The following is a 16,901-nucleotide window of genomic DNA, read 5'->3' as shown; positions in this document are numbered from 1 at the left end:
ACGCTTGGGAAAGTGGAGGAGCTCCCCAGACTCGCTAGCAGAAAAGCTGGGCACTGGGCAGATGAATCACAGTTATGGAAAAGCACCTGTTCTCCATTTGCCAGACCTATGCCATGCTGTTGGCTTTACTTGTAATACAGATATTCTTCAGAAAGAAAAAAAACACAAAATTCCTCTCCTACTATAAATAATGGGGTTATGAAGCATGGCAGGCTGAGTATATGACTTTCTGTAATATATAAATTAGGGCCCCAAAGGACATGAGGGCTGTGGCCAGGGACTTTTTTATTTATGGCAAAGCCACAGCGCACTGGGCTCTTCTTAAGACCCAGGCTGTGCAGACGCTGGGCTCCCGCCCTTCTGGTTGCCATTCTGTCTCTAGCTTTGCCGCTGCCTCTCTTTGTGACAAGAGAGAAATTGAGAGAGTCACTTAGTTTAGGGAAGAAGTTTGAGGAAGAAGAACATTTAGGCTCATGACCTGTGCCCTACAAGGGAGGAGTGTCCCAGCAGACAGGCTTGTGGACTGCTGTCTGTCTGGTGAGTTGCCCCTAACCCCTGGTGGCTCCGGGGTGCTGGGTGAAGAGGGGACTCAGACCTCTTTTCTGAGACCAAAACTTAGCTTTTGCTCACAAACAAGCTGGAGGGTGGGAATAATTCCAAAGTGACAGGTTTTGGAGGTCTTGTCATCTTCTCAGGAGAGGTGACTCTGGAGGGAAGAGAATGAACCAGCACTCAAGCCCTGGAGTCAGTGCCCCAGCTCGTCTCCTCCAAGTGGGGATCCAGATACACCAAGCAGTAAGTCCCACTTCAGCTAGGCTTTCTAGAAATCACTGCTGCTCCAAATTGGAGCTCAAATTCAGCTCAGGCAAACGATTAAAGGGTCAGCTGAGAGGAAGCTCCTTGTCTGGGTGCTCTGAGGGCCTGTGAACCGCCCCCCAAAACCTTGTTTTCTCTCCCAGACAATGATACCCACAATGAAGGAGAGAAGCAAATAGGATTGCGGTCCCTGGAGCCCAACTTCTACTGCTGCTTCATAGAGGGTTGCTTGAGTGGGAGTCACTTCACCCTGAGAGACCAAACTGCTCCCCACCTCCCCCCAACCCTAAAGAGAAAGAAGGAAAACCCTCTCGAAGCCTCTTGCCATCCCCTGCACCAGAGCTGCGCCTGAACACAGCTGGGGCCAGTAGCTGATAGTTCCGGGAAGGGAAGGCAGGAAAGAGCTGCAGCTTCTGCCCACAGTGGGGCCCAGAGCAGCCAAGAACCAAGAAGGAGGCCGAGGTGAGAAGATGAGAGGCCAGCCCTGACCAGGACCAACCGGTGAGTGCCTGTGGTTTAAGGGCTGTTTTAGAAGGGCCCTTCACTCTGAGATAGAGAGAAAACCTAGACAGAGGGAAGGAAATGAAAGCAAGAAGAAAAAAAAAGAAAAACAGTAAGTAGAAAGGGGGGAAAGTTTTTTTTAATTAATAAGCTAAGCTGAAATCTATGCATGCGTATTTGAATAGATGTGTTTCCTGTACCTATATTTCAAATCAATATTTCCATATGGGGAACCCAGCGTGCAAATGTGCTGTGCTCTATGCTGTGTACAGAATATGCAATAAATAAATCTGCCCAACAATAGTACTAAATGTGCTTGGGCATTTGTATATAAGATCTAATGGTGCATATGTAGATGTGTGTTTGATATGGGTTTACAATTCTGCTCACATAAAAAGATCTATAACCCCAAAGCTTGTGTGAACATTTTTATAACCATCAACACTTATAGATAGGGCAAAAGCTTGAGGATTTGTGTACTGGAATTGTGGCTATAAAACATTAGCTGATTCAGAAGCTTCACTATATTCAAGCAAAATATCCACAAACATATGTGACCTAAGTCTGGATTCTTTTACAACTCCATTCTAAAATATTTCTCTGATAGGTGAAGGAAATGCCTCAAATTGGCACAGGACAGGTTGTGAAATTTTGTGACTTTTTTGTCTGACCATGAAATCCTTTACTGTGTCTCTTACCCAAAACCACAGGGAGAGCGTACATCCTGTGATGCTTATTTCATGGTAGTGATGGACACAGGGATGAAGGCACAGTTCCTCGTGCACAAGTGTGTCTCACACAAGTATGAATCTGACCAGTGATCAGAGATGAGTTGAATGTGAAAGTTCTCAGGTAACTGTAGAAGCCACACAAAAGCGCTGCTGTGTACAATGAAATTAGGAAAGTCCCCATGGCACCTGGAGTTTTCTTCTGACCCACGATCAGAGTCCAGCCCCACTGTTGGAAAGAATTAGGTGTGGGGACACTTGATCCAGGGGGTGAAATCAAGATTCCCCAGAACCTTCACCCTTTACACACAACAGCCTCCAAAAAGAGCTGCATCCGATCTGCAAACATGGGTTCAACCCTTAGTGCTTCCACACCCTCCAAATGGGGATTTTAATTGTAAAGTAACGAAATCTTCTCCCAAACCTCCCTCCAGGTTGTCAGAGGTGAAAAGAAGGACAGACAAAGAGGTCAGTGGCCCAATCACATCCTGGGAATTTCTACCCAGCTACCAGCCACCAGGAATATGGGAGGCCATGGGGTGGCTGACTCTTTGGGAGCATATATCCAGGAGGCCAAACGGGGTGGGCAGCAGGCGGGGCGGAAAGGAGTTGAGCAGGTAGAAGGTTATTACGGAATTGCTTCCATAAAACCTGTAGCTGTTGTAAAACTCTCTGCTTTCCAAAGACTTTATTTCCTCCTTTCTCTCTAACATCCCCCTTTTTTCTTTTTACAGCACTGTTCCTGGGAGGGGGTGGCCAAGGGACACCAAGGGATGGAAGACAGTCAGGCTCTGAGTGGCTGGGCAGGTTCCTGAGAGGCTGAGAAGAAGGAAGGTAAGGCAACAGACCATCTTCACCCAGACCCGAGGACGAGAAAATGTCGGGACAGTGGGCTGCATTTCCTTCCAGGCTGAGGGTGGGTCTCCAGGGACCTCCTCCACCCTAGCAGGGGCCCCTTATTCAGAGACACCCTTCACCCTCCCAGTCAGCCCCGGCGCCAGAGCCCCATCCGGTCGGGCCTCTTCCCCAGACCCCCTTCCGCCTTTCCTCTGCCTCAAGCAGGAGGAAGAAAGTTTGGGAACAAAAGTTAGCTTATGCTTTGGACTGTCCCCCTCCTTCCACCAGCACTTGTAGTCACTCCTTTCCTGGGCAAAGAGCCAGCAGCCTAGAGAGGGCTGGGGTCAAAGAGGGTATCACAGCTTCGCCCCTGCCCCCTCCCCATCTCCTGTCACTCCATCAGTCTGGGCTGAACTGTCCAGCAGTCTGGGGTCCCCACTAGCTTGCAAGACAGGCCCCTCTACGTGGGGGTGGCCCTCCAGACTTGGGATATCCACAGCCCAGCCCAAGGGTCTACAGGGGAACCCTGGCCACTCACTGCGAAGAGGCCAGCTGAGGGCCAGGGAAGGGAGGACTGTTTTGGACCCACCCCTGTCTCACTAGGGGGAGGCTAGAAAGGACCCTGGGAGCCTGGAGGCTGAGACTGCAAGAGATCCTGATGTTTCCCTTTCAGAATAGGATGGGCTGAGCCCTATTCAAGGACACCTGAAGCCTCCTGTGGAAGTGGAGCCCTGTCCACCCAGCAAAAGGTTACAGAGACCTCAAGGTCATCCTGTGAATATGTTGAAATCAAGTGCTTGCCAAGTTGGGGAGACTTTCCTTGGAAAGTCTGAATGTAGCCCAAGTAGTTAGCTTGAAGCCCTGACTCAGATCCTTCTGGCTCTGTAGAACAGCCCAGAAAGATGCCTTTGGAGAGTGGAACACTCTTCAGTGGCCCCTTCCCCTCCCAACACACGTGTAAATGAATACAGAAGCGGGAAAACACCCTAGGGCAGCCCCGATCTCCTCTCTGGGGAACATTCTTGCTGCTCCTGGATTAGGGACACCATACCCCTTCACGTGTTGCAAGGGTGAGACTAGTTCTCAGTATGCTTCCCCACCCACCCTCCACTCCTCCAGCTAAGCGAGGAGCAGTAACTGCCGTGAGTCGGGTGGTTTAATGTCGTTGTGTTCAGAAATCCAGGCCCAACAACATGAAACTACCTAATTCACTAAGCAGTTCCAGTTCACGCTCCAGGTCAAGGGCTCACTGGGGACAGGCCCCTGCAGCCATTTTTGTGGGCCCAAAGGGCTGGCCAGCTAACTTCCTTTTTCTCTATGTCTTCCCAAACAGAACACAGTTGCTAGTAAACAACAAGTCCAGAGAACTGGAGGCAGGACTCCAGGCAAAACCTCTGCAGCTGGTTCTGGTAGCTCAGGTTCCAGGAACTTTTGTTCCCTCTCAGGAGCTCTAGTCAGAGGGGACCCTGGGCCCAGCCTGGGCAGGGCCGAGCCGATATACCTGCTTGGTCACTGCCTCTCAGCCTCTGTCTCTGAAGCTGGACGTCTCCACAGCCAAAAAGATTTCTCTCTCAACTTAAAACTGCTATCAAGGTATGTGTGCGGTCACCATCTGTCTAGCGCCTATCCTCCAGGGTCACCCAGGATAGCTCTAAGAAGCCGAATCCTCAAGCCCTACATCAGACCCCAACTTTGAAACAAACACAGACAGACAAGAGAGTGGAGAAAAACTGACAATCGGAGCGGGAGCGGAAAAGCGGAGCGTGAGAAAGTCTCAGGAAGGCTAGGGCGCAAACACAAGCCCAGAACTGGAAAGGCAAGGGGGTTGACCTGAGCAGCCTCCAGGAAGTTACCCTGCCCCTCTCCGCAGAGGCAGAGCTGTCCCAGGTAAAACAACCCATTCTGAATTCACAGATGAAACCGGGAAATTCGCTCCTTCCTTCTGGACCTTCAGCCTGGACCCTTCTCTTCCCGGCCCCCACTGATGTTCCCTGCTGCCACTTCCGTACCTCCGGACCCCGCGCCCTCACAGGTGCCCGGGCGCACACGCCGCACGGGCGGCGGCCGCGCGGGCCGAGCGGCGGACTTACCTGGGCGGCGGTGGCGGCGGGAGCGGCCGTCGGAAGGGGCGGCAGGCGCGGAGCCAGCGGTCCTGTCCCGCCCGGCCCGGCTCCCTCCCGGCCTCGTACGGGAGGCCAGGGTCCCAGCGGCCACGTGTCAGACGGGGAAGTCCGAGGGGGCGCAGGAGTCTGCGGGGCCGCCCGCTCCCCCTCCCGGGTATAAATCTTGGGGACCGGAAATACAATAAAACTTCACCGTGTTGATGAACTTCAAATGGTTTACATCCCCTCCTGTCCTGAAAAGAAAGACGGCCGGGGGCGGGTTAAAGGAAGGGGAAACAAATTTACGAGCCGCGGAAGCACCCTCTCGGCCCCTTTCTTTCGCCGGGCGGCCGCTGTCCGCGTGGAGAGAAGCGGTCTGGCCTCGGACTTGGCCCGCGGTCCCCGCCGCCCCGCTCGGCGTTCACGGGGTCTGGAGGCCACCTCCCGCCAGAAAACGCACCGAGGCCTCTGCTCGCCTCCCCGCTCCTCGCGAGCAGAGCTAGGCGCCGGGCCTCCTAGTTACAGTTCTGACTGCCAGCCACGGCCTGACCTCGGTTCTTTGCATCTTTCCGCCGAAAGCGGGTTTTTTTTCCTTTTTTCGCTCTAGCCGCCAGATCTTTGCCCTGCCCCTCCCTGTTTATTGCCAGGAACTTGCTGAAAAGGAGGAGAAGAGAGTCAGAAGGTCTGAGGGGCTGAGTCGGGCAAGGGCACCCAGAGGAGAAACGGAGGGGCCGGTCTTCGCCGGAGTGGCAGTGACGGCCAGCGGCTAATAGTGTCCCAAATCGGCTTCTCTCTGCTTTCCTAAAATACTCAAAATCAAACAAAAACGACCACTACCCAGCCCGCCACTAATCCTCTCCACAGTTCTTTTTTGCCCTGGGCCATTTTTTTTGTTTGTTTTGTTTTTACAAACTTTGTGGAATCCGTATTTGGAATGGCAGTTCAGCCGTGTGAACCAAAACTGAGAAAAGTCCCTTTCACCTTGGGCTCCAGATAACTGGGAGTGAAGTTACTGATTTCTTGCTTACTTTGTCTGATGAAGGGGTCTGGTTCAGGGCGCTTCAGGGTGGGAGAGCAAAGGAATTCCAGCGTGCCTCACTAGTTATTCACAAAACAAAACAAGAGAAAACAACCAAGGATTCGGGTCTAACAGGCTCTGGGGAGGTTTGTGTACAGGATTGAGGCCCGGCCGCAGACGCAGGTGGGGTCTGGTGCACTGATGTTTACCTTCTCGCACAGACACACAGGTATGATCCTGCATGACTCATGAACTCCACCACCTACCCCTCCAGGAAAAGGCCCCAAAGCATTACTGCGGACTTTAAAAAAAATTGATTAAAAGTGGCATGGACAGGGAAAATACGAGGCTGTGGCTTACAGTTTTCAATTTTTTCTGAAAAGCCAACTCTGCTTCAGGCAGTCCCACTCTGCCTCAGCTAGCAAGGGGTGGGGAATGCCCTCTGGCCCCTTCCCCTTCACCAACAAGGAGGAAGCTGGGAGCTCATTAACAGCTGGAAGACAGGAAGTAACTTGTTTCTATCCCAACATTCATATTCCAGGATATGCATGGGGTGGCCCCTCCAGCATATGCCCTATGTCTTGCTGTACATTTTTTTTTTTTTTTTACTAAACAGTCACTCCTTCTATCAGAGAAGATTTGCCTCTGAGAGTTATTAGTGACAGAAGAAGGGCAGACCTGAGGGGCGGCAGTTTCCACACCATTCTAGAGTGTTGTTGCCCACCCCTGTCCTCCCAGGTTGTGGGGGTGAGGTGGGGTAGAGACAGGTCAGTGTGCTGGCTCTCTGCCCATTGCTGACCTCAGTCTCTGTGGAATCCGGAAAAATGGAAGAGACCACAGCCTTAGAATGACATACCTGAGCACGCACTAATTTTGCACACACTTTTCGGGGGCTTTCTGGTTTCCCTCTACCCCATCCCAGGAACCCTGGCCATGGATTTCAGTTTAAAAATTAAACTCTGCATGGGGCCTCCAGCACCTAAAACCACAGACGCTGGGTAGCCTTTTTCATCCCGAGGTCACCTGGCTCCAGCGTCAACTTTCAAATGCTCACCACAGATACCCAGCAACAGGGGAGCTGGTGCCAACAAGCAACCTCCTGAATGTCTCTCATACACTAGTTGATTGTCACTGAGTAAAGGCCACTTAGGCAATGTTTCTTTTCACCCTCAACAGTTTTCCAAAACCACGTCCATTTCCCAGTTATTCTGAAAACTGAAAATGTAGATGATCAAGCTGTTAGATTTGGGGGAGGTTTTTTCCTACTCCAGTCCCTCCTGGAAGATAAAGCAGAGTTCTAGCATAACTGGTGGAGAGTGGTCAATTTGGATGGCGAGATGAGACAGTGTAGACCAGATGCCCAACACCGGATCCTCAAAGAAACAGAAACTGAGACACCCCCGCCCCCTCCCATTTAGTTAGAATTACAAGAATAAATATTTTTGGGCCTTCCAGGTCCGCGTCCCTTCCTAGGGTTCATTAAGCGGGGGCTGTCTCAGACAAGTCAAAGGTGCCAGAGGCCGTGCTCCTGAAACCCGAGCTGAATTCGCTCCCTGCCCACCCCAATTTCTGGGTCGGCTGAGGAAGCAGCTCTGAGGTCGCTGGCGGATGGAGCTGTGGCCGCTGCCGACCTCTAGGCGGCGGCCTGGTGTTGAGTCCGCGCTGAAGAAGATCCTCCTCCCGCAGCTTTGTGTCCCGCGCCGGATGAAGGGGCCTGCAGACGCACTGGGCTTGGCCGGGAGCTGGCCGCCGGCGCGTCGCCTTTGGCGCCCTCTGCCAAGCAAAAGAAACACGATTAAACGAGTGAGGGCTAGGAAAGGAATCCACAGCTAATCATGGCTCCATCCGCTCCCAACCCCCTACCCCATCCCCGACTCTAGGGAGCCTTCCACAGCCCAAATCTCCTTTGATCTTTCCGGAAGTCGGCTCAGGGGCAGCGCCAGAAGCTTTAACCCCCTCCCATAACTTGCAAAAGAAGTCACTGAGGCCCAAAGAAATTAAGTGGTTAACTCCAAATCAGAGCAGCTATTTAGAATGGCGAAGAAGGGTTGGAGGACATGTCCTCTACTCGGAATGTAATGTTTTTATTCCAAATTATAATGGCCCCAGCAAAAATGTCTTTCTTGTAAGCAAAGATGAATCTCCAGAATAACAGACTTTGGAAATTGTCTATATTGGAAGTTTGGTATTTCCTGGGTTTAAGATTTGGGGGGACACGTAGGGAATTGGAGACAGACATAGGAGTGACTCAGCTAGGATCAGGAGTCAAGACAGGTCCTGCCCCTTCGCTTCTAGCACTGGTAAGCTCAAAGCTGCTGTCACCTCCCTAGCTGTGTCTGATCATGGGCAAGTCCTTTAGGCTTTTGAAGGCCTGGATGAAAATGACCTACTAGACAGGGATATTGTAAAGTCTGATCACGCTGTAAAAGAGAACCCATGACTAAGAGAAGATGCCTGATATAAGACTGTCCCATAAACCCCAAAGAGAGGGGCTTTTCGAGTAGGCAGTTGGCTCCTTGGCTTGAATGGGACCAGTTATAGGGGGTAAGGGGAAAGAGGGGCTTCCCTCATAGCTCAGTTGGTAAAGAATCTGCCTGCAATGCAGGAGACCTGGGTTCGATCCCTGGGTTGGGAAGATCCTTTCGAGAAGGGAAAGCCTATCCACTCCAGTACTCTGGCCTGGAGAATTCCATAGACTGTATAGTCCATGGGGTCACAAAGAGTCGGACCCGACTGAGCAACTTTCACTTACGCTTAAGGGAAAAGAGGCCTGTTCAGGACCCAGTCCCTCTGAGCCTGAGTTCAGAGACATCCAGAACTTGAGAAGAGGCTGTTGGGAGGAACTGGGGTTGATCTCTCCCAAAGCAGAGATATCATTTTATACTGCAGAGCCCTCTAAGAGAAGATTCTCCAAAGTTAGTCTTTGGACAGAATTCCCAGAGACTCCCCTGTGGGAAAGGGGGGGAAGAAGAGGGGCGAGGGGGCCATTGGGGCACAGCGGCAAAGGGCACATGCTACCATGGAGGAGACTGCGGGATGCAGCGCCTGCCCAGGTCTGGGCCCCGGGGGACGCTGCTCTCCCAGACAGGCAAGGGTTCTCGCGGAGGCCTAATTACTGAGTGCACATCTGGAGCAGCTGCGCCCCACTCGGCCTCGGGCACATTATTCTGCTCCAAATTCTATTTTCATTCCTTAGGCTGAGTCATAAAAGACTCCGGAGGCAGGATAAAGTCGGGTCTGTGTGTGTCAGCATTCCTGCGTGTGTGAGTGTGTGTGTGTGAGTCTGTGCGGGTAGCGTCTGCGCATCTCACTGTGATTGCCCAATCGATTTGCAAAAGTTGGGGGGGAATGAAGCAACATCAGGCGAATTCAACTGCGAACATACTGTGGGCCTCATTATCCGCCCATTTCAAGGGGAAGCATTTGGGGCTCGGAATTAGCCAGTTAATTGCAGCACTTCTTTGTTCATTTCAGGGCAGGAGGAACTGCATTTTATGAAAATATTCCAAGTTTCAAAAACTTTTAAGATCGTTTCATTGTCATTGTTCTTTATTTCCATCCTCATTATGCCACTTGAGCATTCAGATCTGCCAGTATCACATCAACATTATTTTACACACACACACATGCACACGCTTCATGCCTGGAAAAGTAACTCAGTTTCTTTGCATCAGCAAAATCTGGAAGTCTTAACTCTTTGGATTGTTGTAAGGTTTAATTAATGTACAACATGTCTAGGATTTAGCACAATGCCTAATGAACAAAGAGTAAGGAGGAACTGTTAATAACAGGAGGAGGAGGAGAAAAGAAGTGGAGGAGAGAGGAACCGGGGAAAGAGGAGGAAGTCTGCTTTGTTCTCAGAAAACCTGTCTAGGTTGGAGGGTGTGCGTCTCAGCCTGTATACGTATAATGTATTCTTTTGACTTACAGCCATGTCCATAAAAGTGAGGCCCCTTGAACCCCTTGGCCTGTAACTACCTCTTCAATAAGGAACAGAGAATTGGGGCAATTATCTGGCTCATTTCAGGTTCAAACTCTCTTTAGTCTGAAGTATCTGGATCTGGTGGGGGAAAGGTCTGGGGAGTGGTGGTATATTCTCATCTGACTTCTCAGTGAGCCTTTTCCCATTGCTGCAGTGAGCAAGAGCCTGCCCTAGAGAACGGGTAGAAAAGAAACAGAGGCCCCAGAAAGCTGAAATTAAAACAGAACATCTGAGAAATGCTTGAGAAAAACCAGGTCTTGCTTGTTTCCTGGGTAGCTAGGAGGCCCTGGAGCTCCCTGATGAACCAGCCTCAGAGGCTCCCCAGACAAGCCACAGATCTTTGCCTGGTGCGAACTTTCATTCCATGTTCAACAAACATTTCCTGAGTGCCCACTGTGTGCCCAGCGCTGGGCTGAGCTCTGGGGCTCCAGTGGGAGCTTCCCCCCACCCGTTAGCCTTGCTGACTTGCAGCCATCCAGAAGTCTCTGCTCCCAGAAACTAGTCCAGAGGCCTGGGAAGGGGGACAACCCTGCTGCGCAAGAACTTCTGGCCAATGACAGCATTGCCTTTTCAGAGCCAAAGTCCCCAAGCAGGGGAGGAGCCAGATGGTCTGGGCATCCCCCTCCCATTGTCTGTCAGAAAGAGGCCAACTCCACGGTGGGGATGGCCTTGTGGGGGGAAGGGTGGGGCAGAGGGGCGTGAAGAGGGGAGGAGAGATGACTACAGGCTCCTGACCCTCAGTTGGAAGTTTTTAAGAACACCAATTAGCTTTTTTAATTAGTAAAGGAGAGAACAAACAGGCATATATTTCTTCTGCTCTGATTAAAAGCATTTAGGTCAGGTGTTCACAGCCAGAATTATTCAGTTTAAGTTGTCCCAAGCAGAAAATGGTTTATTTTTTCTTTTATTTTCAGGCAGGGGTCTGAATACTATTAGCCAACCATTGGCTGCTTGTTCCAGCCCAGAACTGCTGCGGCTGGTAGGTGGTGGTTGTGCCACCTCAGAGAGGGGCAACCAGGAGTGGGTTGGGATCTTTCCTGCCCACAGTCACATTTGCTTGAAATGTGTAGGCAGTTGAGAGGTGGAGTGTGTGTGTAGCGGGAGAGTGCAATAAAGTCAATAATTTCCAGGTGTCTTAATTTGTCTGAACATCGTCCAAGAAGAAGGAAGTTTCTTCACCTCCCAGACCCCAAAGAAACCTGATTTTTCTTCTGGGAAGTATGGTTTGGTCAACTGAAAGGAGTCAAGAGAAGGCCAGGAAGCTTTTATTATTACTAGACTGGAGAGAAAGAATAAAGTCTAAACAAGTCTCAAACATGAGTGAGTTTAGATGAAACTAGGAGGTCTCTGAGGCTTGTCAGGGGCCACCTGCTGCTTGGCTCCTATTAAGGATTACAAAAATATTTGGGAGCAAATGTCTTCCCCCTTTAGCTCAGTGTCCAATATCCCCCACTGCACTCCCCACCCCAGCTTCTAACCTTGGCTGTCTCCAGCCCCATAAAGAGTTGGGATATCCAACAAAACCGAATAGGTAGATCAATAAGGGACACAAAAGAATATTTGCTGGGCTCACAGACAGCATTATCTAGGGGGTTGTTGTCAAACAGCCTTCCCTTCCCAGGAGTTCCAGCATGTTTCTTATTCCCTGGGAGGCTGCTCAAGCCCGGTATCCCTCCAGCAGTTGGTCCCACTCTTGGGGAGTCCAAGATCTGCTTTGCCCCAGCACCCCACCAAAGTTTCTCCACACTTTCTCAAGCATACAGATCCAGGGAGGGAAGAAAGACCAGCTATACTGGGAACCCAGACCCCGCCAGTAGTGGTGGGGAGACAAGCACCGCTGCACCGGTGTTCTTAAAGGTGAAGGCTGGCCTGGCAAACCGAGACAGCAGCCACAGGGGGAAGTGAAGATTTGAGTTAACTAACCTTATTTGGTCTCAGTATTTTCCAGACACTAGCTTCTTTAACTGATCTAATTAGGAGTTCATAACCTGGGGTCCAAAGGGTCTGAAACCCTCTGAAACTGTGGGGTTTGCTGAATACTGTGTCAGTGTTTTTTTTTTCCCATGGGGAGAAGGAAAGCAACAGCTTTTATTGTTGTTAGATTTTAAAGTATGGGCAAGTGAGCCCCAAAATGCTAGGAACTTTTTATTTACTTGTGCTTGTGCTAAATCGCTCAGTCATGTCCAACTCTTCGCGATCCATTGGACTTTAGCCCACCAGGCTCCTCTGTCCATGGGATTTTTTCAGGCAAGACTACTGGAGTGGCTTGCCATTTCCTTCACTATTCACATACAAGTACCACAAATTCGATGCTGAGGGAGGCAGTGAAATAGACTTGAGTATCTGACAAGATAAATTGAAGGAGCCGACAAACAATTGTGTGTACGGAGGTCACATGGATAGCCTTCCACAAGAGGTACCTGCTCACAGGGGTCGAGCACCCCAGGACTGAGACAGGCAGCCCACAACACCCAGTCCCCACCTCTTGTGTGCACCCTCGTCCACGCAGAAGGATGTGCAAGGTCTGTGTGTCTGTAATAAAAATGAAATGGAGCTTTACTCCTCTGGAGCCTGGATCTTCAGCCATTTGCTGCCTTGTACACACCGAAAGAGAGCCGAAAGTTTCAGGATCTGTTTTCCCTTCACAAACGTCCTCCTCTTGGAGGGATGGGGTCGGGGAGGGGTATATTGCCCGGATCTCCAGCTTCCTCAGCTCCAGCCAGGCCTATAGTGCCCCGTCTGAGACCGGGGAGCTGACGCCGACAGCCGCTAGCCGGGGCCACTCGCCATGACCTTAAAGTTCTCTTGAGGTCCAGGCTGGGCACGGAGAAGGGCGCGAGATTCAGCAGGACAGGTAGACAGAAGCAGACACAAAGAAAGGGGCCTCGTCTCCCGCATTGCAGGCGGATTCCTTACTGTCTGAGCCACCAGGGAAGGGCCAGAGAGAAGATAGAGGATCACAAAGAGCGAAGTGAAGCAGCCGGGCAGGAAAGCGGGAGCGGGAGCGCGGCGCGCAGGTGGAAAGGCCGAAACCCGCGTGCTGAGAAGGACCCAGAGGGGCCTCGGAGGCGGCCGGGCGCGTCTTCCTCCCATCTTCACAGGGAGGTTAATGAGCGGCCCCTCGTTCTAAACCGCCTCTTACAACTCCTAGATCTCCTTAAGGCTCTGATTAATTAATCAGCCGGCTCGAGAGGAGAAAGGTGCCCCTCCGCTGGGGCCCCGCAGGTTTCGCCAGTTCGTTTATAAATTGTGGTGAGGAAGGGCAGGGGAGGGGAAATCCCAGGCCAGGGAATGGGGGCAAGTGGCGTGGAAGGCCGGGAGGGAGCAAATGGACTGTTCTGAGGGGCGGCTGAGCGCGGGGACCCAGAGACCAGGACCCACGCCCCCTCGGAGCCGGAGAGCGAGAACACCACTCTCCCTCGGAAAGGGCGCCCCGCCCCAGCCTCCGTCCGCGCGGTCGCCAACAGTCCTTTCAGGGCGAGTCGCTCCCTGAGATGGAGGCTGGACGGAGCCCCCATCCCACCGCGTCTCCTCTCCTTAGACCACGGAGGTTGTGCACCTCCAGGGCCTTGGCGTTGCGGCGTCCCGGGGAAAGAGGGGGTCACCTTGTAATTGCGACCTCCCTTCGCTCCGAAAATTCCATTTCCGGACGCTTCTGCCGGGTTGGAAAGCCTCATTTCTAATCCTTCAGCCAGGCTCCCGCCTCCAGAGGGCCGAGGCTCGGTGCTAGACCCTCTCAGGATTCCAGATCCCACCCCAGCGGCGCCAACCTGCGGCTGGGCGGGTCGGCGATGCGGCTGGAGGCGCGCGGAATCCCGAGGTACCCCTGACCCTCCTCCGGACGCCAACTCTGCGGCTCCGGCTCGGCCGCCTCCCGGCCTGGCGACCTTCCTGTCCTCCGGCCCACAACCAGGCCAGCGCCCCGCACTGAGAACTCCACCCCGCGCGCAGCCGGGAGGCGAAAGTGCTGATACCCAGCCGAGCACCGCGGGATGCGCGCCGTCGGGGGCCTCCGCGCTGGCCCAGCGCCAGGGAGCCCTACATAGGACTTGGTGTGTTCCGCGCAGTCCCAAATACGTCCGGAGTCGGGCTCGAAGTGCGTAACGGAGGCAAATCCTTCCGTCACGACTTCTCCAGCCACCCCAGTCCCAGGAGATGTGGTCCCACTGCAGTGCGCACTCTCTCCCTGGAGCCGCGGCAACTTGTGGAGCCTCATACCCGCTGGTTCACATCAGAGCTCAGGATCCCGGCTCACAAGGGCCAAGGAGCTAACGGGTTGACGAAGAGGTAAGAGGTTTAACGAGTAGAAATTTTGACCCTCTTCCTTTTTATTGTTTCAAAGGACAGGGTCCCTGGATATTGACTCCTCGCTCCAGAAGAGTTTCGGGCATTCTGACCAGTCCTTTCGAGTCCGATGGGGCGGGGGCTTCCCCTGTGGGTTAAGGAGGAACTTTCCAGGATGGTAGAGGCTCAGGAGTTCATGGTTATTTTTCTCATTATTGTTACTCATTATTATCCAGTTAATTTGGGATTAAGCCCTCACCTCCACTCCTGCCGAGACAGCCTTGCACAGTAGCCCAGAATGAAAAAGGGGTGACTCAGAGCCGCCCCAAGATGGGATGGGGTGGGGGCGCTTTGGCCTTAATTGCCCCTGCAAGGTAGAGGCTGTTTTCCTATAACTAGGGCTGAGGTGGGGACAGAAGGAGGAAGAATGGAAAGTGGGCCGAGGGCAGCCACTTTGGCATCTTCCTAAGAAAGCCCCACTGCCCTTCGTCCTACTCCTTAACAGACAGTGGTGAGAGAGGAGCAGTAACCTGGGTCCTCTCACAGGAGGTGGACCTGGTAAGCACCCAGTTATCAGCTAAATAGAAAAAAGTGAAGACCTAACTGACCATATTTGGTCTCAGAATTTTCCAGATACTAAGTTCTCTGATGAGTCCAAATAGGAGTTGTTAACCTGATGGTCAAGGACTCTGAAATCCCCTGAAATTGTGGGATTTCATGGCTCTACAAGCAAGCCTTCTCATCTCCTGAGAAGCTCTGGGAGGAGAAGAAGCATGTGGGGCATGGGAAAAGGAGGTGAGAGGCCCCACCCTGCAGCCTAGTGTCCTAGACACTGAGCTCTGGACACCCATCCACATATTGCCAAAATGGAGCATGCAAATTTGCCAGTCAGCCATAGAGGCAGATTTTCTTCACTGCTTTCAGGACAGGTCGGGGTGTCTAAGCAGATTACAAATCTGGATGTTTTCCTTTCAGTTATTCTTGATTTGGGAGCTCTGGGGCCCTTAGGGCAGTAAAGCAGAAGAACCTGTCCCCTGATCTCACCTCCACCTGGTGAACAGCATCCCCTGCCAGCAGCTGGGTCAGGGGTCAAACCTGCCCCCACCAAGTCTCAGTCTGTGTGAGGCTTGGCCCCTCAAGCCTGTCAGCTCTGAGGACTCATTTCTCTGTGAACCCAGGTCTGCTCCCTCCACACCTGGCCACCTGAATAACTACAGCAATTTTTCTTCTTCTTCCTACTTTTGGAAAACTGCAGAAGCCCCAAATCCTTAGCTCCTCTTAAGGAAGATGGCGCCTTTGGATCTTGGGATGAGGGGCATTGTGGAATCAAATTAACCTCTAAAGCACTGCAGGGCAGGGTCTCCTATGACGACTTGGTGCTTCAGATCAGTTCTGGGTGCTGCCTGGATGGGTCAGATAGTCCCTCTGAGTTCAGAAAACCTATGGATTCTTCTGTCTTTCTATGTATGAGAAGACAGAGAAGACAAAACCCAAGAGTAAGAGAGTGATAAGGGAGGAGAAAATGAGGGAGAGATTCCAACAGATTAAAATAATCAACCTCTCTTTCTAATCCAACAGCATCTGAAGCCTGATGCTTGTTTTAATCAGGCCAGGAAGAGAAGTTGGAGGTAGGGTGGGTGAGAGATTAAGTTCTCAGCTGACTGAGTCGTGGGGTCAGTGCCTCTGAGAAGGCAGAACCATCCTCTGGGAATGGTAGGGGTAGGGGTCTGGGTCTCCCCAACTGCAGTGTGGAAGAGTGTGGGGCTCTTAAGGGTCTCCAAGGTCTCCTGGGGTGCCTTGCCTGGGTCTAGTAAAGTCTTTCCTTGCATTTCCTCCGGCACACTGCTTGTTTGTGGGGTATGTGTGTGTTGAGGTAGTGGCTCTAAACCCTGGCAGATGGCTAAGAGCAACTGCCTCCCTGGGAGCCCAGGGCAATATGATTGAGAGTAGAAAGAGGCTTCATTTTTCTAGGCTGGGGGAGTGAGGAGGCCTCTCTGGACTTGGAGCCAACTGCTCCAGAGTCTAGGGAAATGGAGGAGCTGCAGCTCCAAAGCAGGATTTAGAGGAAAGGTCATATCAGGAAAAGCCCTGAACTCCCTGTTGACTACAGTGTTATAAAGGAGTTTCCACCAAACTCCCTTCCTCCAAGAATCCGGACTTTCTCTAAGAACAACTCTTCACCATTATGGGTCTTTGTGCTTCTACTAATACTGAAAAGTATGATTCCGTGTCATATGTTTCCACATTTAACATACATGGAATATGTGAAGTATACTGTGTACCATTCTTTTTTGAAGGGGAGTGTATATAGGCGAAAATATGAATTTCCTGTCTGCTACCTTTATTGCTGAGGACAGTTGGGAAAACATAATTTCCTGTCTCTTTTGCATGTTTTCATGAATCCTCTATCTTCAACCTTTACAGGATGGCTTAATACCCAGAGGCACAGCTGCCCTGACCCAGGATTGCTCTCTGACTCCTAAGAGTTACCAATTCCTAGAAGACCTTGAAATACCCACCATGCAGCCCCTTTATGCCTGCTTCTCTCTACATGCCTTTTCAGAGGCGAGTAATTTTGTATTGACCCAGTCCATACAGATTGAGATCCTTTCTCTGACTTCTGCCCCCTCCCA

At 51.8% G+C, this 16,901-nt stretch overlaps 1 long non-coding RNA gene across 1 annotated transcript; it reads left to right on the top strand.

Annotated features, from left to right (window-relative positions):
• The first annotated feature begins 506 nt into the window (after positions 1-506).
• LOC129537272 (uncharacterized) lies at positions 507-5,191 on the top strand. Its single transcript, XR_008681962.2, has 8 exons — positions 507-795; positions 960-1,317; positions 2,028-2,169; positions 2,480-2,513; positions 2,780-2,879; positions 3,556-3,631; positions 4,216-4,475; positions 4,797-5,191. It is a non-coding gene; the product is annotated as an uncharacterized LOC129537272 (long non-coding RNA).
• The last annotated feature ends 11,710 nt before the right edge of the window (positions 5,192-16,901 follow it).

This window comes from Moschus berezovskii, chromosome 20 (assembly GCF_049115385.1).
Source record: "Moschus berezovskii isolate FMDL1 chromosome 20, NW_MosBer_1.0, whole genome shotgun sequence".
In the NCBI taxonomy this organism is placed as follows: Eukaryota; Metazoa; Chordata; class Mammalia; order Artiodactyla; family Moschidae; genus Moschus; species Moschus berezovskii.
Note: the sequence above shows the minus strand (reverse complement) of the source record. Positions and strands in the feature narration are given on the sequence as shown.